A 23379-nucleotide genomic window follows, 5' to 3' on the forward strand; every position below is an offset into this window, starting at 1 on the left:
GCAGAGAACAGGTTAATTCAACACTGCAATTAACAAGCTCAGTTCAAAGATAAAACACTGTCCTCTGCCCAGCGACACTGCTTGCAGCCGAGACTTGGCTGACAGCCGAGAAAGACGGGGGCCTAAAAGTTGCCCAAGCAGCCGTGAAAAACCAATTACACAGACCTGCACCTGCAGGCAGGTCCGGCTCCAGGCACCAGCTTATCAAGCAGGTGCTTGGGGCGGCAACTCTGGAGCGGGGTGGCACTTTCAGGTATTCGGCAGCAATTCGGCGGAGGGTCCTTCACTCCCACTCGGAGCGAAGGACCTCCCGCTGAATTGCCGCAGATTGCGATAGCGGCTTTTTTTTTTTTTTGGCTGCTTGGGGCGGCAAAACCCCTGGAGCCGGCCCTGCCTGCAGGACAGCAAAACCAGCAAATAGGAAAACAAAGCCCAGGGCTGCAGAAGCTGAAAACACAGACGAGACAACAAGAGTGGGAGCCGCCCAGGCATCCCTGAAGCTGGGATGCTTTGGGAAAGAGAAAAAAACCATACCAAGGCTCTTTGAACTGGTACAAAGAGCACCAGGAACAGAGGGCCCTGACTGAAACCCCCCCCCCCAAAAGAAGCCCAGGACCCTCCTGAGAGCTGGGGCAACTTGGAGATTACAGTGGATCCCTGGGACGACCTGGGCCAAGGGCAAGAATTCCCATCCACCCATTCCCCTCTTCTTCTTACTTTACACCCAGACCTGGCCAGCTTTGGGTAGTCCTTGTGTGAGTATGAAGGTGGGTTAGGGCTTGGGGCCCTAATGTTTTCTCTCTTCCCCTGAGCGACGTGGGAGCATTCCCAGCACTTTCTGCTGTATTTTATTTTATTAATTAAGCTTTAAAATTTAAACACTTCATGTGTTACATCATCTCCTCCTCCCCAAACAATCCTGCTGTGTCAGCCGGATCACCTGACACTCCAGGTAGATTGTCACACTGGGGACCACAACTCCCCCTGACTATAGGGAGGAGAAATTGCAAGCAAAGTCCTGCTCAGCCCCTATAATCCTGGGCAGGAACATGCTTAGCCACTGTGTGGGGATGGTGCATGTGCACTCCTGTCATAAAATGCAGCGAGCTCAGACTGTTTCTTTGGGGAATATAGCTGCTGAACTCTAATAAGTCTCTACTGAGCACATGCAAATTGAGACGTTCAGAGCCTCATAACTCGGCCCCCCAAATTTGGGCAGATTTTCATGGGAACGGTAAAAGGGAGGGATAGCTCAGTGGTTTGAGCATTGGCCTACTAAATCCAGGGTTGTGAGTTCAATCCTTAAGGAGGCTGCTTAGGGATCTGGGGTGAAAATTGGTCCTGTTAGTGAAGGCAGGCTGCTGGACTCAATGACCTTTCAAGGTCCCTTCCAGTTCTAGGAGATTGGTATATCTCCTATTATTATTATCTCCTCCAAATTTCAAGTCCCTGGTCTCAAGCATTTAGGTGATAAAGCTTCTCAATTAAACAGTTAGAAGAATTTTTTAATATGGGCAAAACAACATTATTTTTCTCTAACCTCATTCTGAGAAATCATTGAACCACTTTTGCTGAAATTTGCGGGGCCGGGGGAGGGGGGATAAGGTGAGGCAGATACCAGCATGGAAAGTTTCAGCCCAAATAATTAAATCTTGGCAAAGTTATAAACATCTGACAACAGGTCTTACAATTGGAAGTGTCAGGCAACCTTAGCTATAGGCAGTGAGTACCTGCACAGCCTATAAAATTAATCCACTTTCCCCTGTCATTATTATAAATGTGGATTTTGTAATCAGAAGTGTCCTTTGATTGTTAAATCAGACAGCAGGCATGGAAATAATGATCAGCTATAAAGGGTCAGCAGGGCTTTTACGCTTGTAGTATCCCTACTGTTAGGTAGGGATTTTCTGGGGGTTTTTTTCACCACATTTTAAAGTACATCTCTTTTTTTTCCCCCATTAAGGCTAGGGCTGGACGTACCACCATTGTGATAGCACACCGGCTCTCCACAATCCGAACAGCTGACATTATCGCTGGATTTCACAACGGTGTTGTTGTTGAACAGGGAACACACAGTGAACTCATGACACAGAAGGGTGTCTACTATTCTCTTGTGATGCAGCAGGTAATGAGATGTGATAGAGCACTCCTGACTAAATGCTTCAGATTTACTGGCCATCTCTCTGCTCCAGAAAATTATCTGCATATCTCATTCACAGGTGCTGATTTTTGTATTTGCTGGAGGGTGCTCCTCTCCGTCCCACTCCACATCTCTTGTGACCTGTGGGCATGGCTTCGGGGGTGGGAGGGAGGGAAGCTAAGCAGGGGTGGCACCTCTGGGCAGAGCACAGGCGAGCCTCGGGGAAGAGGCTGAGCAACAGCGGGGCCTCTTGTTCGAGTGCGATGGGGCCTTGGGAAGGAAGAGGCCAATCGGGGGAGGGGCCTTGGGGGCAGAGTGGTGTGTGGGCCATTGGGGAAGGGCCACAGTCCAGGTGCTGGGGCCCTCAAAAGATTATCCAGCCCTGCAAGTGCTGAACACCCCCTATTTGTTTTGGTAGCTGCTTTAGCCACAGAGCACCCACAGTATCGGCACCTATGATCTCACTGATACTATTGCTGACACATGCAGGTTCTGCACTGAAACAGCTGGGCCATTTTCACTTTGCAGTTTCTGTATGTTTTCTAGTTTAGTGAAAGTTGATCAGTCAATCTTGTTTCTGAGTTGGAAGTGGTTGTTTTTCACCTGTAGCAGTGCTTCACATTTACCCAATGTAATGAGTCAAAAACATAACTGAGCAAAAGAGGTGGATGACATCATCACAGAACTATATAGATAGTGCGGGGGGACATACCGAGCCAAATTCTCTGCTGATGTAAGTTGCAGCTGCACCAATTTATACTGGCAGAATACTTGGCCTATACAAACTAAGATATGAAAGTGACAATGTAACCAAAGTGTTGTTATTTTTGTTTGTTTCCATACCAAGCATACTGTTCCTTCCCCTTGCTGCAAACTGTCTTGTGACTGTGTATCACTGTTCCTTGCTTGTCACTAGGGTCATGGTGGAAACACTCAAAATGAGATGTCAGAAAGCAATGAAGAGACAGAAGATGAAGACTATGAGGAAGAGGATCTAGGTGATTTCAGGATGGAGAATCTGACTGATCTTGGTGGTTTTGAAGAGCTAGGAATCACTAAGATGGGAAGCATTCCTAAGAGATCCAGAAGGCATACAAGCAGAAAGACCTCTTCTAAGAAAAAGTTGCCTGAAAAGAAGAAAACAAAGGAGAAAGAGGTTAGTGTTACAATTCAGTTTAATCCTAAAGTTTAGTGATAGCTTGTGAGAATAGGAACAAAGGTCATTCTATTTTCTTTTTTAAACAGATCTTAATCCATGTCACCTTTGCTATGATCCTGTCATATGTTGCATTGACCTGGGCAAATACTTGAATTGGGAATCTTCAGGGAAAACACAGGTGTAAACAAATGAGTCTTGAGACAGATCCTAGCTCCTGTCCCGCAGGGCTAGCTGGGCTTGGCTCCCTACTCTGGGTGTTGCAACCTCAGAGGTTGCAGCACTGCTCAGTTTTTGCCTGGCCCCCCTGATGAGGGGGGCAACTGGGCCAAATTTGTGAGAGTGGCGTTGTGACCATGTGCACCTGGTCAGAAAGCCCAGAGTGGGAAGCTGAGCCCAGCCAGCCCTGTGATCCTTCAACACATTCAGATGACCCAATTTTAGGTCGCAACCCACCAGTGAAGAAACCCTGTTCTAGGAGCTCTTTTTATATTATAGTACAGTCTACTGGTAGAACATGATGCAAACAATAAGCAGCAAACTGGATTCATTCTTACAATGTATTGCCCAGAAGTCCAGAACACACTTTTTATCTATTCATAACTGTTGCGTTTGGGCCTTGTCAGAGGAAATAGATGGCAAGATACATGGCTTCAGAATTCATACTGTTTGCAGTAACGTGAAGGAATCAGATGGGAAGACATGAAATTATTGATGTCACAAAGTTCAGCAGGCTTGTATGATTGAAGCATGGGCAGGCTTTTCCAGTATCTGAAACACAGGCAAAGATAACCAGGTGAGACCATGACAACTGGCTCAAAACCTCATCTAATAATTTGTACCTGTTCCTATGTTTTCTTTTCATTTTCCACAACTTCCTCAACAAATGTATGGACATTTTGAATAGTTCAGTGAAGCTGAATTGAGCTGCCATGTGTTTTTGAAGGGAGATGAAGCCTAAATCACTGTTTCATATGCCTTTTCCATGTATCTGGTAATGATTCATGGTCTCTATTTTGTAAAAGACAAAACAGACTAACTGACGTAAGTTGACCCAATTCTATTACTGCCAACCCACTAGCATTTAGCAGAGGCTGAACTAGACTCATCTTTTTGTGCTCAGAACAGTGAGACTTTTAGGTCGTTCTAATGATTCATGTGTTAAAGTTGCAGTCCATGGTCACTGACCCTATTTGACATTTCATTGAATTACATAGACCCCATCCCACCCACCTGCCAGTGAGTCTTTCGTTAAATTTATGCCTGCAGATTTTTTTTTGACTTACAATTTCAGTTTTAAGACCTTAAATTACAGCGTCGCAAATCTTCAATATGTTTGCTCATTCAGTGTGTACATTGCAGGCTGGGGTGAGTTATCTGTGAACAGTTGCTAGGACAGTTTACTGATTTACCACCAACCTGAAGAAATTGTCATGTTCCACAACTTTCAGTGAACAGCTGAATTTTATCTCTTATGTAGGGGGAAAATCTCCCTGCTGTGCCTTATTCCAGAATTCTGGCTCTCAACAAACCTGAGTGGCTGCATATATTCTTTGGCGTGATTGCTGCTGCCTTCTCTGGTGGCATCTACCCTGCATTTTCTGTTATATATGGAAAAATCATTGGGGTAAGTTCAGAACTGTATGGTAAACTAACTTGAACCAGGCACAAATGCAGAACTTTAAATCCTGCCCGACCCTCCAGCTAGTCCTCTCTGGTGATGCCTTAGAGCCTCCTTCTACTCCCACTGTCACTAAACTCTACTGGAGTCTTTCCATTGACTTCAGTAGGAACTTGATCAAGCTCTTAATCTCCTCTCCCCACTTGGGACTTCTTGCCTATTATCCAGCCTTGTGTTTGTAAGTACCAAGGACATCCATGGGACTGGCTGAATAATTAACCCCTTCATTCATGAATTATTGCAGGAAAGAAATGGAGTCTTCCTTTGGATTCCAGTATATGATTGTTGGAAGCTGCTGGGAGTTGGAGCAGCAGCCAGGGAGAATGGTTGGAGCGAGATGTTGAGGGAATCTTTTATCTTCAGGCAAGAGAAGAGGGGTGTTGTAGTCAGTTGGAGGGGCGGTGGATGGTCTGACGGAGTGACAGCATTCAGTGGAAGGCAGATAAGAGCTGGTAAAGTGGCAGCCTGGAGGCAGGGTTTAGTGGAACTGCAGCTCACAGGCAAATGAGGGGAGGGTCTGGTGGAGGGTTGGAGAAGGAGCAGCTGATGAGAGCAGGTCAGCTGGGAGAGGTGGAGTGACCTCCTGGCCAGCAGCAGAAAGCTGAGAGGTAGCAGAGTTCAGGTGCTGGGGAAGAGCTGAGAGAAGGTGAAGTTCAATAGTTTCTACAGTATTTCCTGAGCTATTGTAATTGATTCTTACTTTGTGCTTTTCTTACATAGGCTTTTCAAGAAACAGAGTCTGAAAAAAGGAGCAAAAACACCACATCACTTTCTCTAATGTTTCTTGTCCTGGCAGTGATCAGCTTAGTAACACACATCATCCAGGTAAACTTCACTACATTGAAAAGTGAAAGCTGAGTATCTGGTCATATACATTATGGTCCAGATTTTCAGATCTCGTTGAGCAGGGCCGCCCAGAGGATTCAGGGGGCCTGAGGCAAAGCAATTTTAGGGGCCCCGTCCATAAAAAAATTTGCAATACTATACAATACTATATTCTCGTGGTGGCCCTTGCGAATTGCCTCACGGGCGGCCCTGGGAAAAATAAACCTTCTGCATCTCGGCACAAACCCAGTTTTGAGAAAACTTCTTTACAAGATATCACTGGTTCTCAGCATCAGCTAGTGCTAAAAGGCACTAAAGCTCATTAAAAGCGTTGGACAAATATTTTCCATCAAAACTTTTCCTGGATCGAAAAATAAGGTTTTTTAAAAAGGCGAAAAGAAACATGGACAATGTCTGCTTTCCTTCAAAATTTGTTGTGGTTTTTTTTTAATTGAAAAGCTAAAATTAGTCTGCCAAAACCTGAATATGGTTTGGGGTTTCAGAAGTGTGTGGCCAAATATTTGCTGCTTGCTGTGTTTGATTGTTTAAAGAAACAATAAAAAAAATCCTGCTTAAAAAAAATCCAAAACTTTTGAACCACCTCAGCTTTTGACCAACACCTGAGCCCATCCAGTCAGAGATTTTTCCAGGTTTCTGATACTCTGCTGGTTTCCTTGACTCATATCTGTCTCCATGACTTTGGGTTAATTTAGGTTAGAACATAAGAACAGCCATACTGGGTCAAACCAAAGGTCCATCCAGCCCAGTATCCTGTCTATCGACAATGGCCAATGCCAAGTGCCCCAGAGGGAGTAAACCTAACAGGTAATGATCAAGTGATCTCTCTTCTGCCATCCATCTCCACCCTCTGACAAACAGAGGCTAGGGACACCATTCCTTACCCATCCTGGCTAATAGCCATTAATGGACTTAACCTCCATGTATGTATCTGTTTCCTAGAGACTGGCTCCATGGGGTCCCTCACAAACTGGAGATGGTTACTGTGGGTTTGTCTTTAGTATAGCTTATGTACATACTCCACGAACTGAGCATTTGAGCTTGTTCCAGAATCTGGGATGAGCCTATGTTGTGAAAACTGAAATGCTCAAAATAGCACATGCCTGTGAATGGACACAGGTGCTAAAATTAAATTAACCCAGAGGTTCTCAAACTGGGGGTCAGGACCCCTCAGGGGGTCATTAGGTTATTACTGGGGGTCGTGAGCTGTCAGCCTCCACCTCAAACCACACTTTGCCTCCAGCATTTATAATAGTGTTAAATATATAAAAAAGTATTTTTAATTTATAAGGGGGGGTGTCGCACTCAGAGGTTTGCTATGTGAAAGGGGTCACCAGTATAAAAGTTTGAGAACCACTGAATTAACCCCTCTGAAGCCTCAGGGAATGCAGGGGAGGGGGGTCTCCCTTGGTAGGGTTGGGAAGGATATTGCTCTTCTCATGTGATCCCTCCCCCAATGGCTAATTTTAAATGAAGCTACCCTCCCCTGACATGAATCTCCCTATGGCACTGAAATTAAATATAGACTATAATTTGGCATTTGAGAAGTGAAAGGGATGGTAGCTCTAATGGAAAAGCTAACAGCTTGGCTCTTCTGCAAGCCTCAAACTGCTGAATGAGCTTTAGGGTAGGGAAGGCTGTGCCTCCCAAACAGCCTGGCCCTGACCCCTATCTGACCCCCACCCGCTTCCTGCCCCCCGACTGCCCACCCCCCCTCAGAATCCTCGACCCATCCTGCTCTTTGTCCCCTCACTGTCCCCCAGAGACCCTTCCCAACCACCACCCTGGGACCGCCCCCCCGCTCCCTGTCCCCTGACCGCCCCAACCCCTATCCACCCCCCCCCGCTGAGTCCTGAAAGACCCCCGGAATGCCCATGAGCCAACCCCCCCATTCCCTGTCCCCTGACTGTTTCCCCAACCTCTGCCCCCTCCCTATCCCCAGGACTCCCTGCCCCTTAGCCAACCCCCTCCCCCAGCTCCCCCCTCACCTGGAGCCTCAGCGTATCCAGGAGCTTCGCTCGACAGCGGTAGCGTGGCTCCGACAGGGCCCCTGAGCTCCGGCCCGCTCAAAGCCGCGTGGGGAGGGGGCGAGGCTTTGAGCTCCAGGCTGAGCGGAGGGAGCTGAGCTAAGCCTGAAGCTTGTAGCTCCGCCCCCTAACCACACAGTTCTGAGCGGGGCGGAGCTCAGGGGCCCAGCCACAGCCACCCTGAACTGCTGAGGCTCTGGGAGAGGGGCAGAGACGGGGTCGGGTCAGGCTGGGGCTGGGGAGGGAGCCTCAGCCATTCTCGTGGGGGCCCCTGCGGAGCCCGGGACCTGAGACAAATTGCCCCACTTGCCTCCCTCTCTGGGCGGCCCTGTCGTTGAGAGGTATGTTGGGGACATAATGCAACTTTGTATTCACTGTGTTTCTTAGAAACTGTTCCAGAGCCAAGCCACTGAATAGCTGAAGTGGCTGATATGGAATACAGAGCCTTCCCTTCCCGATTGCTAGTTACAAAGCAGCCCAGGACAGCAATGCCTGAAAGATGCTGCTGACCGTTCTGTGTCCTAGGGGGAATGCGTTTGGGCACAGCTCAGTTCCACTACATTGGTGTGTATGTTACAAAAAACACCATCCCAGTCGGCACTGTTAGATAGCAGAGTGAGTAGTGAGGCTAAGGAATGAGTAAGCAGGGAAGGTCACTCCACTGCTGACCTCTGCAGCTGGCTGCGGAAGCATGTGGGTGGGGCAGTACGATGAAACTTCAGTTTCCAGGAATGTGTGTGGTACCTTTCACCAGCTTTCAACTAACATCTGAAACCATCTCCCAAAACACTGTGTAGTTCTGTAAATTCTGTAGCTGAACGGTTGAAATATCATCACATTTACAGCAGGTTGTTCTAAATATGACTGTACAGCCCAGCACATACAATTCAACTGTTGTATTTCCCATTCTCCCTTTTCAGGGATTCATGTTTGGAAAGTCTGGGGAAGTTCTCACCAAGAGATTGCGATCTTTGTCATTCAAAGCATTGCTTCAGCAGGTACGGGCCTCGTTTCTGGGTCAGAGCAATAGACAGCAAATATGCAGCACTCCTGCCACGTTAGCCAGGTGGCTTTTGTGGGGTGATATTTGTATAACACCATGAAAATTTCTGGTTCCCTGTGGCCTGTGTAGAGCCTCCCTCCAACATGGCTTTGAGAGAACCCATCCTTTTAGTGAAACTTTAACAATGCACAAGCAGCAAGTCTCTGAGCACACGTGCAAAACAAAATATAGCAAAAGCATGTACAAATTAACTCAGTGCTGGTAGGAGAGCTGTCTAATTTTGATGCCATCTCTTTCAATATTGACCATGCTGAAGAGTGTATAAAACATGCATGTATCTGAGTGCATTGGTATATTTGCAAAGATTAACAAAACAGAAGATAAATCTGTATCTGACCCTGATGGTCATGATATAAATGTGTAGATAAATAGGTTTAGGTCTGTTTGCATCCAACTCCATAGCAAACAGACCATATCATAACAGGTGTAGGTTCTCAAAGCATTATCTTTGCTCACTAGAGTGGTTTCTCTAGTCAAGATGACCAGCTGGATCAGGACTGATGTACAATAATACTATTGCAACATGACTGTCCTTGGATACTCCCTCCTGATGGATCCCTGGGAAAGGACACACCTCTCTTTGTTCCTTGCTGAGGATTCTCTGTGGGTGAACACTTAGGCACCCTGCACACCCATTGGTAGCGCTTGGTATCACAGGGTTCTGCATATGCACAGGAGCATTCTAAGGGGATAGGGGAGGAGAGGGAAAATTACCATAAACCCAAATGTTCTGCGGGTAAGAATAGTTTATTTTAAGATCGTTATCAGTTTATCTGACAAATGTTGCTCATCACAGAAGAAGAGTGAGTATCTTAGTGCTTATGTTGGCTCTCTCTCTCCCCCACGCACACGTGCTAGTCAAGCTTTAAATGTCCATATATTGTACTAATGACCCTGACCAGTCTGAGTTACGGTAAGAAGATTTCACTTGCAAAAGCAAAAATAACGGAACCGTCTGTTCCCTTGCAGGAGATTGGCTGGTACGACGATCCTAAAAATGCCATAGGGGTTTTGTTAACCAGACTAGCTACAGACGCTTCACAAGTCAAAGGGGTATGTGTGTTTTTGTTTTTACGTTTTGCTTACAACTATGAAATGCAGTGTTGGCAAGGGACGATGAAGTTATTTTGGAAAACGAGTTGGTAAATCTACTCTAGAGGATCTCTGACACATTTAAATAGTCTTGGAAACAGTTTCACTGGTCCCAATTAATGACGATTACTAAAGCTTCGGCAGATGTTCTTACACCTTCCATTTCCTTGCTGTAAGCGACTAAGTAAACAACTTAGTAACTTTAAAAGTAAGCCATGTCCAAGGGCCAGTGTAATCACTTCTGCACCACTTAAACTGCCTGATGGATCAAAGTCTTCAGTGTATCAAGTGGCCCTAAAGTCCCACTTCGGTTGCTTGGAGAGGCTGTAGTTGTGGGAGAATTGCATTGCAGTCAATGCCCTGAGCTCATGTTGATGTGGGTAGATTTTTCTTCCCAGCTCTGTCCACTACGCTTCATACACAGGAAGCCTGTTTATGTGGGCTTTCTGGGGTGAAGTGAGTTGTCATTAATACAGAGTATCAGTGATGGCAGAAGCACAAGGAACTGTGTGACTTTGGGAAGTGGGGTAGGATAGGAGCCACTTAAAATCCTGCATGTAAGTGGCAAATTCTGCAGAACTGGCCAATCTCCCCTTTCCTCCCCACCACACGACCCCATCAAAAAAATTCTGAAGAAAAAAATCAGTCATACTTTTTAAAATAAATTCGCTCATGAGCAAAGAGTAATAAGTTTCCTGATTTATTCAATAGTTTAAAATAAAATTTAATTTCTACATCACTTGTCTTAAAAAAAGAAAAAAAACCTTAGCTCCCGGATTCACTAGACTCACTAGATCCTCTGGTTTCAGAGTAGCAGCCGTGTTAGTCTGTATCCACAAAAAGATCAGGAGTCCTTGTGGCACCTTAGAGAGTAAGAGATTTATTTGAGCATAAGCTTTTGTGGGCTACAGCCCACTTCATCGGATGCACAGACTGGAACATACAGCAAGAAGATGTTTATACATACAGAGAACATGAAAAGGTGGAAGTATCCATACCAACTGTAAGTCTTTTTTTCTCCTGCTGATGATAGCTCAGGGTTTCTCAAACTGGGGGTCAGGACCCCTCAGGGGGTCACAAGGGTATTACATGGGGAATTGGGACCTGTAACCTCTACCCCTAACCCCGTTGTGCCTCTAGCATTTACAATGGTGTTAAATATATAAAAAGGTGTTTTTAATTTATAATGGGGGTTGCACTCAGAAACTTGCTATGTGAAAGGGGTCACCAGGACAAAAGTTTCAGAACCACTGTGATAGCTCATCTCAATTGATTGGCCTCTTACAGTTGGTATGGCTACTTCCACCTTTTCATGTTCTCTGTGTATATAAATATCTTCTTACTGTATGTTCCAGTCTGTGCATCCGATGAAGTGGGCTTTAGCCCACGAAAGCTTATGCTCAAATAAATTTGTTAGTCTCTAAGGTGACACAAGTACACTAGATCCTCAGACTCAGTAGATTTCATACTCCCTCCCATCTCCTCTTTACTGCCCAACACAGAGTGGGAATCAATCAAAGATTTGACTGAACGTACAATTATTTGAATCTTTAAAAGCTGCAACTTAATTCTTGAGGATAAGGTCCATCATCCCAGCTGTCAAGGTAAAACAGGTGCATGGGATCCAAACTATGAAAAAGCTTAATAGATCAAAATGAACATGAGAACACTGCATTCCCCGGAGCAGTGGTTCTCAACCGGCTGCGAGCAGGTTTCAGGGGGTCCGCCAAGCAGGGCCAGCATTAGACTCGCTGGGGCCAAGGGCAGAAAACCAAAGCCCCACCTCATGGGGCTGACGCCCAGGGCCCTGAGCCCCACCACATGGGGATGAAGCCAAAACCTGAACAATGTAGCTTCATGGGGGGCCCTGTGACCTGGGGCCCCAGGCAATTGCCCTGCTTGCTACCCCGTAATGCTGGCCCTGGCTTTTATATGCAGAAAACCAGTTATTGTGGCACAGATGGGCCATGAAGTTTTTACAGCATGTGTGGGGGGCCTCAGAAAGAAAAGGGGTGAGAACCCCTGCTCTGGAGAACAAATAAATATCAGTGAACGAGAAACAAGGTGGGTGAGGTAATATCTTGTATTGGACAAACTTCTTTTGGTGAGAGAGAGAAGCTTTCAAGCTCGCACAGAGCTCTTCTTTAGGCCTTCTTCACCAAGAGAAGTTGGTCCAATAAAAGATATTACCTCACCTACCTTCTCTCTCCTATAGCCTGGAACCAACACAGCTACTGCTAAGTAAGTGGGCAACCGTATGTTGTGCTAACTGAAGTCTCAAAGTGATCTTTATGTGTAAGCCCCAGAGTATATGGCAATAATTCATCTTGGCATTGCTTTGATTTTACAATTTTATTGAACACAAAAGTCCTCTGGCTAGCAAAGAAGGAACCATACTTCCCACCCAAGGTTTATTTTGGTTTGTCCACAATACGATATTTGAAAGATGGATTGTTTCCACAAAACTTTCCATTTCATCTGCAGGCATGAGTAGAGCTGGCCAAATCAGTTTTTAGGAACCCCAAATCTATTCATGAATTTGACTAATAGTCAAAAGAGATAAGAAGGGAGATTTGTTTTAAGTCTAAATGTTTCATTTTGAACATTTAAAATAAGCCATTTCTACTTTTGTTTTGAAATGTCATTTCATTTTCAAATTTGACCAAATAAAAAAGAAGAGAAAAACACTGCAAAATGGCCAAACCAATACAAAAATAATTCTGTGGGGAGGAACGGGGGGAGTTTTTAGTCAACCAAAATGTTTTGGTCAATTTGAAATTATTATTTTTTATTTGACCCCCCCACCCCACACCCAAAAAATGATTTCAGATCTAATCAAATCAATTTTCCCCCTCGAGTTTTCAGTTTGGCCCCCAGCTAGAAAATCCACTATTTGCTCAGCTGAGCCATGAGTATTGTCGCAGTTTACACGGATCCCGTGTGCCAATCATCACTTTTACATTTCTTGATGACATGGATGTGCAGATCCTCAGGGAGAGAAGAGCTCTTTGGTGTGAACGCTCATTTCCTGCTGCTAACACTGCTGAAAACAAAGTGCCTAATTAAAGGAACCTGCAGCTTCCATTATCTTCAGCTGATGTACAGCACCTATGAAAATCAGGCCCTAGGTGCCTTAAGCTGGGCTCCCAATAACTGAAACGCCCCAAATTAGAGGCTGTTGGCTCTTCATGATTTCTGTGCCTTGTTGTGGCACAGGAGGACCCTGATATTTTTTGTTGAATTGAGCCCATGTGGCCACATTTTCATCAGGCTGCCTGAACCTCACCCACAGCTAGGGGTATTTGCATATGTAATTGTCCATATGGGTTTTTGCATGTACAACAGTCCATTTTAAATGCACAACATTTATGATTGTTCTCCCACTGAATATTTGATCCTGAGTGAACAATGATTTCATACATTTGATCTCTATTTAGTGTGTCAAGAATTAACTCTAACTTCGGACTCTTTTGCTTTTAATAGGCTACTGGAAGCCGACTTGGCTTGTTCACTAAGACTGCCTCTACCCTTCTGTCCGCCATCATTATTGCTTTTGTATATGATTGGCGATTAACTTTGCTTATCCTGGCTTGCATTCCTTTCATTATTGCTGCAAGTGCTATTCGATTGAGCTCTGTGGCTGGTCGTGCGTCAAAAGATCAAAAAGCTTTTGAAGAGGCCGGAAGAGTAAGATCTCCAATATAAACTAAATGGGTATAATGTTATATCGTTTTGAGGACAACATGGTCAGTGATGAGTGTCTACAGAAATTACTCTGAAAATATATTAAATAAAACAGTGATAAAGAGAGACATTCTATTATAGTGGGATGCTAGCTCCACTCTAGTTAAGGTTGAGGATGACCTTTCTTATTGCTTTAAAATCCACACAGTTACTCATATTGCCTTGAAATTCAATGGCAAAACAATTATGTTAACACAAAGTTAAGGTTGCTTGGTGGCAGGTTGTCCCCTTGGTGAACCTTGAGTTGAGCAAAACTCAAACTTCTGAACATCAGGAATTCCCCAATGCTTTCAATAATTCCCCAATGCTCCCTGTTAACACACATACCTTTACTCTGCCAACCCCACAGTTGCTGAAATGTTCAAGCTCTTCACTTTCTTCTCCAGTCCATTCAATGTCACCCACAGGATTCCAGCTAACAATATGAAAGGACAAGAATGGGTAGGGGAAGGTTGACCATGCTAGCTTCCCTCTAGCCTCTTTCAGCTATGCCTCACTGTGCATGTACTTTTGTCACTTTGAAAATTCAGAAGGTTCCAGATTGTGGTGTACACTTACCAACTCCCCAGAAAGAATATCAGACGTACAATGTGAGAACCGCTTTATAGCCTTTTATAGCTCCCATGCCCTGATGGTACGTCTCAGCTGGGAGGTGATTCCCAGGTCTCATAGACATACCCATGCTAGCTCTGCTTGAGCTAGTGCACTAAAAAGAGCAGTGTAGCCAGGATGGTGGCTTGGGCGAGCCTCACAGGTAGTATGTGCCCAGGGGGTCTGGATGGGTTTGTACTCATGCGGCTAGCTCAAGCCACTGCTCGTGCCACCCTGGCTATGCACAGTGGGTACATCTATGCAAGCTGGGACTCGCACCTCCCAGCTTAAGGGTAGGGCTACTGTTACATACAGGATACCATCTCAACCTACACTTTCCTTTAGCCATCCTGAAAGCATTAGAATCCTTTCAAATTCCACCTCACAGCTGGCAATATCCTTTGTAATTAAAGCCCCGTGCCCTGTTACTGACATAACCCACACAATTCCACATAGAACTCAGACATACTTCATTCTGCACACCTGCACCTCCTGCCTTTCCACACACACACATAGATCTCCTCATATCTCAGTCACAGCTCTGTCACACATCTCCAAGTCATCCAGAGATCTCGCTAACACACCAAGCAGAGCTAACTACATCCTCCACTCTTCAGTACAGTTTCATTTGTCACTGAGCACACTCACTTTTCCTGGAGTGTGCATAGATAATAAATGCTTAGATTGCTCATATGGCAGCTCGCTACTGAAAATACCCTGTGCCCTGCTAATGATATAAGGTACGCAATTCTGCACTGTTCTGTTGCACACAGGATCCTGGAGGTACATAGATTAATAGATTCATTGATTCTAGGACTGGAAGGGACCTTGAGAGGTCATCGAGTCCAGTCCCCTGCCCTCATGGGAGGACGAAATACTGTCTAGACCATCCCTGATAGACATTTATCTAACCTACTCTTAAATATCTCCAGTGACGGAGATTCCACAACCTCCGTAGGCAATTTATTCCAGTGTTTAACCACCCTGACAGTTAGGAACTTTTCCTAATGTCCAACCTAAATCTCCCTTGCTGCAGTTTAAGCCCATTGCTTCTTGTTCTATCAATAGAGGCTAAAGTGAACAAGTTTTTTCCCTCCTCCTGATGACACCCTTTTAGATACCTGAAAACTGCTATCATGTCCCTTCTCAGTCTTCTCTTTTCCAAACTAAACAAACCCAATTCTTTCAGCCTTCCTTCGTAGGTCATGTTCTCAAGACCTTTAATCATTCTTGTTGCTCTTCTCTGGACCCTCTCCAATTTCTCCACATCTTTCTTGAAATGCGGTGCCCAGAACTGGACACAATACTCCAGTTGAGGCCTAACCAGCGCAGAGTAGAGTGGAAGAATGACTTCTCGTGTCTTGCTCACAAAACACCTGTTAATGCATCCCAGAATCACATTTGCTTTTTTTGCAATGGCATCACACTGTTGACTCATATTGAGCTTGTGGTCCACTATAACCTCTAGATCCCTTTCTGCCATACTCCTTCCTAGACAGTCTCTTCCCATTCTGTATGTGTGAAACTGATTGTTCCTTCCTCAGTGGAGCACTTTACATTTGTCTTTATTAAACTTCATCCAGTTTACCTCAGACCATTTCTCCAATTTGTCCAGATCATTTTGAATTATGACCCTGTCCTCCAAAGCAGTTGCAATCCCTCCCAGTTTGGTATCATCTGCAAACTTAATAAGCGTACTTTCTATGCCAACATCTAAGTCGTTGATGAAGATATTGAACAGAGCCCGTCTCAAAACAGACCCATGCGGAACCCCACTCGTTATACTTTTCCAGCAGGATTGGAACCATTAATAACTAATCTCTGAGTACGGTTATCTAGCCAGTTATGCACCCACCTTATAGTAGCCACATCTAAATTGTATTTGCTTAGTTTATCGATAAGACTATCGTGCGAGACCGTAGCAAATGCCTTACTAAAGTCTAGGTATACCACATCCACCGCTTCTCCCTTATCCACAAGACTCGTTATCCTATCAAAGAAAGCTATCAGATTGGTTTGACATGATTTGTTCTTTACAAATCCATGCTGGCTATTCCCTATCACCTTACCACCTTCCAAGTGTTTGCAGATGATTTCCTTAATTACTTGCTCCATTATCTTCCCTGGCACAGAAGTTAAACTAACTGGTCTGTAGTTTCCTGGGTTGTTTTTATTTCCCTTTTTATAGATGGGCACTATATTTGCCCTTTTCCTGTCTTCTGGAATCTCTCCCGTCTCCCATGGTTTTCTAAAGATAATAGCTAAAGGCTCAGATACCTCCTCTGTTAGCTCCTTGAGTATTCTAGGATGCATTTCATCAGGCCCTGGTGACTTGCAGGCATCTAACTTTTCTAAGTGATTTTTAACTTCTTCTTTTTTTTATTTTTATCTTCTAAATCTACCCCCTTCCTATTGGCATTCACTATGTTAGGCATTCCTTCAGACTTCTCTGTGAAGACCGAAACAAAGAAGTCATTAAGCATCTCTGCCATTTCCAAGTTTCCTGTTACTGTTTCTCCCTCCTCACTGAGCAGTGGGCCTACCCTGTCATTGGTCTTCCTCTTGCTTCTAATGTATTGATAAAAAGTCTTCTTGTTTCCCTTTATTCCCATAGCTAGTTTGAGCTCATTTTGTGCCTTTACCTTTCTAACCTTGCCCCTGCATTCCTGTGTTGTTTGCCTATATTCATCCTTTGTAATCTGACCTGGTTTCCTAAGCTCTGCTTTGCTCTCTCACATACCTCAGAGTGATCCACACATCCTCACATCACCAAGACACTTACCAAGCAGGCCCAGCTACTGTTTCCACTATTTAATGTAGGTACACCTAGAATCCTGATTGCAACTGGAGTATATGTAAATAATTCCCATTCGCTACTGCCAGCTCTATGTAACAGATGGAAGGTGGGGTGGGCAGCCTTTGGGTTTTTTTTTTCTTTCTTTCTTGTCCTGTAATATTGTTAGATGGAATCCTGTGGGTGACAGAGAATGGGCTGTAAAACAAGGTGAAAACCTTGTGCATGTCAGCAGCTGCGGGGTTGGCAGAGCAAAGGTATGTGTGTTAATTGGGCACTGCGGAAAGAGGGCAGAGGTAAGCTTGCATGCACAACCTGACTTGTGCATCTCCTGGTTTTTGGTACTTTGAGTTTTGTTCCACACAGCATTCTGCAGGGGTACGATACCCCCAAGCAACCTTAACTCTGCATTTAACGGCAGTTGTACATACAGTGTTCTACAATTAGCATACTGAGCCAGCTGCACCCCCCTGACACACACATTCATCAGCTGTGCCTCACGGGCCCTGCTTCAGCAAACCTCCCCCGCCATACCTCTGACCCATTCATTGCATTCCCCCGTCCCCACTACCATACTGAGGCCTCCCTACTGCAAGCAGGGAACACATCTCCCTGAAGTTTTCACTCCCTGTATACTGACTTTTCCATTGCTGTCACTTCTTCCCTTCTCTAATCTGACTCCCATGCAGTGCCTGGGTGAAGGACAGCTGTGTTCCAGTGGCATAGTGTTCCTGGTCGTGTTTCAGAATGGCTAGAGGGTGGAGTTTGTAGCAGGCTGGTGGGAGAAATCCCAGATAGGGTTTGTGTTCCAAAACACTGACAATTTTATGTTTGAGAGAAAAATCCTCTGACCCCTTTCCGATAGATGTACCCCATCTCCAAGAACAGTGAGGTGTCAGAGCTTGTAATGGTTTCTGGTCAGCCACGAACCCTCCAATTTCCCCATGAATGTGCATCCAATAGCTTTCCTGTAGTGTTGGGGTGCATTAACAGAGCTGGGACGTGCAACGGGTCAGGTGCATTGGTAGAACTGGGGTATAGGAAGGTTGGGGTACACTGGAAGGGCTGGGGCTGCAGGAAAGTTGGGGTGCATGAGAGGTTGGGGTGCAAAGACAGCTGTGGGATGCAGAGGGTTAGGATGCCAAGACCAAGCTGGGGGTTGGGGTGCAGGAAGGTTGAGGTGCAGCATGGCTTGTTTATTGGCAGAGAGGGCACAGCGGGTTGCGGTGCAGGGCTGGGGTGCACTGCCAGAGCTGGGGGTCATGTGCCACCATCACCTGAACCTCTTACCTCCCCTACCACCTATTCCTATTTACCCCAATCCCCCTTCCCAGCACGGTTGCCAATTTTGGTTGAACCTATTCCTGGAGGTTTCATCACATGACACAATCTTTGAAGATTAATCTTTAATTCCTGAAAAACAACAAGGAGTCTGGTGGATTTGTGGATACAGACTAACATGGCTACTCCTCTGATACTTTAATTCCTGGAGACTCCAGGACAATCCTGGAGGTTTGGCAACCCTATTTCCCAGAAACTTTACACATCCAATTTTCCACCCAAATGCTTTTATTGCATTTCTCCCAAAATGAAATCACCTCCTATGACTCTCACATTGTAGCAATCTCCAGCCACTCAGTTCAAAATTCCTTTTGACTTGAGAGTGTGTGTGTGTGTAATTAACTTATCTTTAGCAGTGTTAATTGAAGGGTGAGTTCACAGCCATCCAGTGGTTTGTGATTCATCTTCCAGTCCTTAGTATCTACCTATGAACTCTAGCTCTACAGTTCTAGCTCTAAGTTTTTGTTTTTGTTATTTTTTTAAAAACATCTACCACCTAGAAAGTTTTTTTAAAAAAATGACTGTTTTAGGGCTTGTATCTCCAGAATGTCTGGCTCAACAGATGTCAAGTTTGGGTCATTAAACCTGCCCTGCCATCTCCTCAATTGCACCACTATAAATTGGTGAACCTTATGGGGGTGCAAGATATGTGTAGTGATCCAAATTTGGGGTTATTTGACCAACGAGTTCATGAGATGCCATTTCCCACCAAATAATCAGCTTTTCTAAAGGTTCGTTCTAGTAATGTTTTTTTTGTGCACATCTAGAGATCAGACCATGGGTCTGATCCTGGCACAAGGGTCTCACTCACTTGAGGGTTACCCCCAGAGAATGCATGGCATCCACTAGCCACTTGGGGGAAGCAAGATTCAGAAACATTATTAGCAAGAGAGTTTGGCCATCCACTTAGGCTCTTGAGTAAAGGTCAAGCACTCCACAAGTTACATTGAACACATATGTAAAGTGAAACCCAAAGGATTTGCAGGTAGAATATGGTCAAAGTGGCTGGATAGACTGAAGAGATGTACAGTAAGTGTTTGTTCCTGAACTCCCCCAGCTACTGACAGTTCACGGTGCCCTTTGCTGAAAACCTGGGAAATCTTGGCTGGCATGTTGCTAAAATCTGGTACTATCAGGCTTTTATTTTGGAGGGGGGGTGTAATGTCATCAAAGTATTTTTGTTTAAAAAAAATAGGCGTGCAAATGCTTGCTGGCAAAAGAGGAGCATTTTATGGGATGGAGGAGTTAGGGGAATGGGGTGAGAGGGGTTTGGGGCTGCACAGAGAAGAGGGGGGATTATGGGGAGGGAGATAAATGGGGACAGGTGGTAGAAGAGTTGGGTTTGGGGAATGGATACTGGGAAGCAGACATGGGGGTTTGTTGCACAGGGTCTGGGGGTAATAGGGGCAGCTCCACATTCTCCCCTTCTGGCCCTTTTGTGTGTGTGTGCTTGAATCTGGGGGACCCCCTAGCTCTCTAGGGGAGTCTTAGCCCCTCTCCCCACCCCCTGCATGTGAGGTGGAATTTTTTGGGGGGGGGGCACTTGCCTCTCTGGGGGTGTCTGACCCCTGCACCTGACCCCCCTCTGTTTGCCAGGCTCTGAAGCTGCCTTCCCCAGCCGTGGGGATCTATCTGCCTTCCATGTCCCTTCTCGTGTCAGCCAGGGTCTGCAGTAGGCATTGCTTTCTGGGGACATCTAAGCCCCTCTCCCTACCTCCTCACATGAACTGGAATCTGGGATGCTTTGTCCCTCTACCGGAGTCTGGCCCCCTCTCTCTGCCTCTCCCCAGGATCAGGGAAGTGCGGGTCCTCTGAATGGGAAGCTTAGAACAGGCATGCTCAGAGCATGGCCCAAGAACACACTGCTGAGAGACGGGTGAGGAGCTGAGAATGGGCATGTCAGAAACTCTACAGTCCTGGGGAGGGGGAATGGGAAAACCCACTGGCATGAATGGAGCAGTTCATATGTCTCAGAGCTAGGTGACCAGGTGTCTCAATTTTATAGGGACTGTCCTGATATTCGGGGCTTTGTCTTATATAGGAGCCTATTACTCCCCACCCCGTCCTGATTTTTCACACTTGCTGTCTGGTCACCCTCCTCAGAGCTAGATTCTGGCTGAATTCAGGCTGGGTGTTCACTTTCAGCTGAGAACATCCCATTGAGATGAATGGGCCACTTCACAGCTCTCTGAGACTATTATGATGCTGATGGATGTGTGGAGCACCTCTGCTCCATTGAAGCAGCAAAGAATCCTGTGGCACCTTATAGACTAACAGATGTTTTTCCAGCATGAGCTTTCGTGGGTGAATACCCACTTCTTCGGATGCAAGTAGTGGAAATTTCCAGGGGCAGGTAAATATAAGCAAGCAAGAAGCAAGCTAGAGATAAGGAGGTTAGATCAATCAGGGAGGATGAGGCCCTGTTCTAGCAGTTGAGGTGTGAAAACCAAGGGAGGAGAAACTGGTTCTGTAATTGGCAAGCCATTCACAGTCTTTGTTTAGTCCTGAGCTGATGGTGTCAAATTTGCAGATGAACTGGAGCTCAGCAGTTTCTCTTTGAAGTCTGGTTCTAAAGTTTTTTTGCTGCAGGATGGCCACCTTAAGGTCTGCTATTGTGTGGCCAGGGAGGTTGAAGTGTTCTCCTACAGGTTTTTGTATATTGCCATTCCTAATGTCTGATTTGTGTCCATTTATCCTTTTCCTTAGAGACTGTCCAGTTTGGCCGATGTACATAGCAGAGGGGCATTGCTGGCATATGATGGCATATATTACATTGGTGGATGTGCAGGTGAATGAACCGGTGATGGTGTGGCTGATCTGGTTAGGTCCTGTGATGGTGTTGCTGGTGTAGATATGTGGGCAGAGTTTGGCATCGAGGTTTGTTGCATGGATTGGTTCCTGAGCTGGAGTTACTATGGTGTGGTGTGCAGTTGCTGGTGAGAATATGCTTCAGGTTGGCAGGTTGTCTGCGGGCGAGGACTGGCCTGCCACCCAAGGCCTGTGAAAGTGTGGGATCATTGTCCAGGATGGGCTGTAGATCCCTGATGATGCGTTGGAGGGGTTTTAGCTGGGGACTGTATGTGATGGCCAGTGGAGTCCTGTTGGTTTCTTTCTTGGGCTTGTCTTGCAGTAGGAGGCTTCTGGGTACACGTCTGGCTCTGTTGATCTGTTTCTTTATTTCCTCGTGTGGGTACTGTAGTCTTGAGAATGCTTGGTGGAGATTTTCTAGGTGTTGGTCTCTGTCTGCGGGGTTAGAGCAGATGCGGTTGTACCTCAGTGCTTGGCTGTAGACAATGGATCTTGTGGTGTGTCCGGGATGGAAGCTGGAGGCATGAAGGTAGGCATAGCGGTCGGTAGGTTTTCGGTATAGGGTGGTGTTAATGTGACCATCACTTATTTGCACTGTGGTGTCTAGGAAGTGGACCTCCCGTGTAGATTGGTCCAGGCTGAGGTTGATGGAGGGGTGGAAGCTGTTGAAATCATGGTGGAATTTTTCCAGAGTCTCCTTCCCATGGGTCCAGATGATGAAGATGTCATCAATGTAGCGTAGGTAGAGAAGGGGCATGAGTGGATGGGAGCTGAGGAAGCGTTGTTCCAGGTCAGCCATAAAAATATTGGCATATTGTGGGGCCATGCGGGTGCCCATAGGGTGCCACTGATCTGGAGATATATATTGTCATTAAATTTTGAAATAGTTGTGTGTGAGGATAAAGGCACAGAGCTCAGCAACCAGTTGTGCTGTGGCATCATCAGGGATACTGTTCCTGACAGCTTGTATTCCATCAGTGTGTGGGATGTTTGTGTAGAGAGCCTCTACATCCATGGTGGCTAGGATGGTGTTTTCTGGAAGGTCACCAATGCATTGTAGTTTCCTCAGGAAATCAGTGGTGTCACGGAGATAGCTGGGAGTGCTGGTAACATAGGGTCTGAGTAGAGGGTCTACATATCCAGACAGTCCTTCAGTGAGAGTTCCAATGCCCGAGATGATGGGGCGTCCAGGATTTCCGGGTTTGTGGATCTTGGGTAGTAGATAGAATAACCCTGGTCGGGGCTCTAAGGGTATGTTGATTTGTTCCGGTGTTACTGTAGGGAGTGTCCTGAGTAGATGGTGCAGTTTCTTAGTGTATTTCTCAGTGGGATCTGAGGGAAGTAGCTTGTAAAATTTGGTATTGGAGAGTTGTCTGGCAGCCTCCTTTTGGTAGTCCGACCTGTTCATGTTCACCTCCTTTTGGTAGTCCGACTCTGCTCCATTGGCCTTCTAATTGTATACAGCAGTATAACTGAGCACCAGCTCTGCTCTGGCTAAGGTGGGGAAGCCCCTCCTGTTTAAAGGATGACTACTAAGTATGCTAAAATCTGTGTGTTTACACAGATTGTCTTGAAATTTGCTATGTGTCATGAAAGCGTAGGGTAGGGTGAGTGATCCAAAGATGGGGTCATTTGAGTATGAGGTTCCCCACAGCCTCGAGGGGAAAAAAATTAAGTTCACAGATTCTAGCAGCTTTGAAGTTCTACGCCCACCCTGAGCAGAAATCTGAAAACGAAATGTAAACTTTTGTTTTGTTTTAATTTGGAGAAATGGACTCTGAGCACAGCCGATAATTAAAAAGGCTCTCAAACTGTGTTTGAAAAGAAAATTAATTACAAGGGGTGATTGCAGTGTAAGAGTAAATGGGAAGAAGGGAGTTGTTTTGGGTCTAGAGCAAGGAATGGGGGCATAGGTGCTGACTCTGTGGGTGGAAAAAAATTGATGGTTGCTTAGCACCCACTGGCAGCCAGCTCCCTCCCTTCCCCACAGCGCCTCCCACCCACTGGTGGCCCCACAGATCAACTCCTTCCCCCTCCCTCCCAGTGCTTCCTCCCGACCACAATCTGCTGTTCCGTGGTGTGCAGGAGGTGCTGGGGGA

The 23379-nt window shown here is 45.8% G+C and overlaps 1 pseudogene; it reads left to right on the top strand.

The window, feature by feature from the left end:
- LOC123363337 overlaps window positions 1-23379 on the top strand; it is a 60749-nt pseudogene that overhangs the window by 27024 nt on the left and 10346 nt on the right.

Source organism: Mauremys mutica, chromosome 2 (genome assembly GCF_020497125.1).
Source record: "Mauremys mutica isolate MM-2020 ecotype Southern chromosome 2, ASM2049712v1, whole genome shotgun sequence".
NCBI lineage: Eukaryota > Metazoa > Chordata > Testudines > Geoemydidae > Mauremys > Mauremys mutica.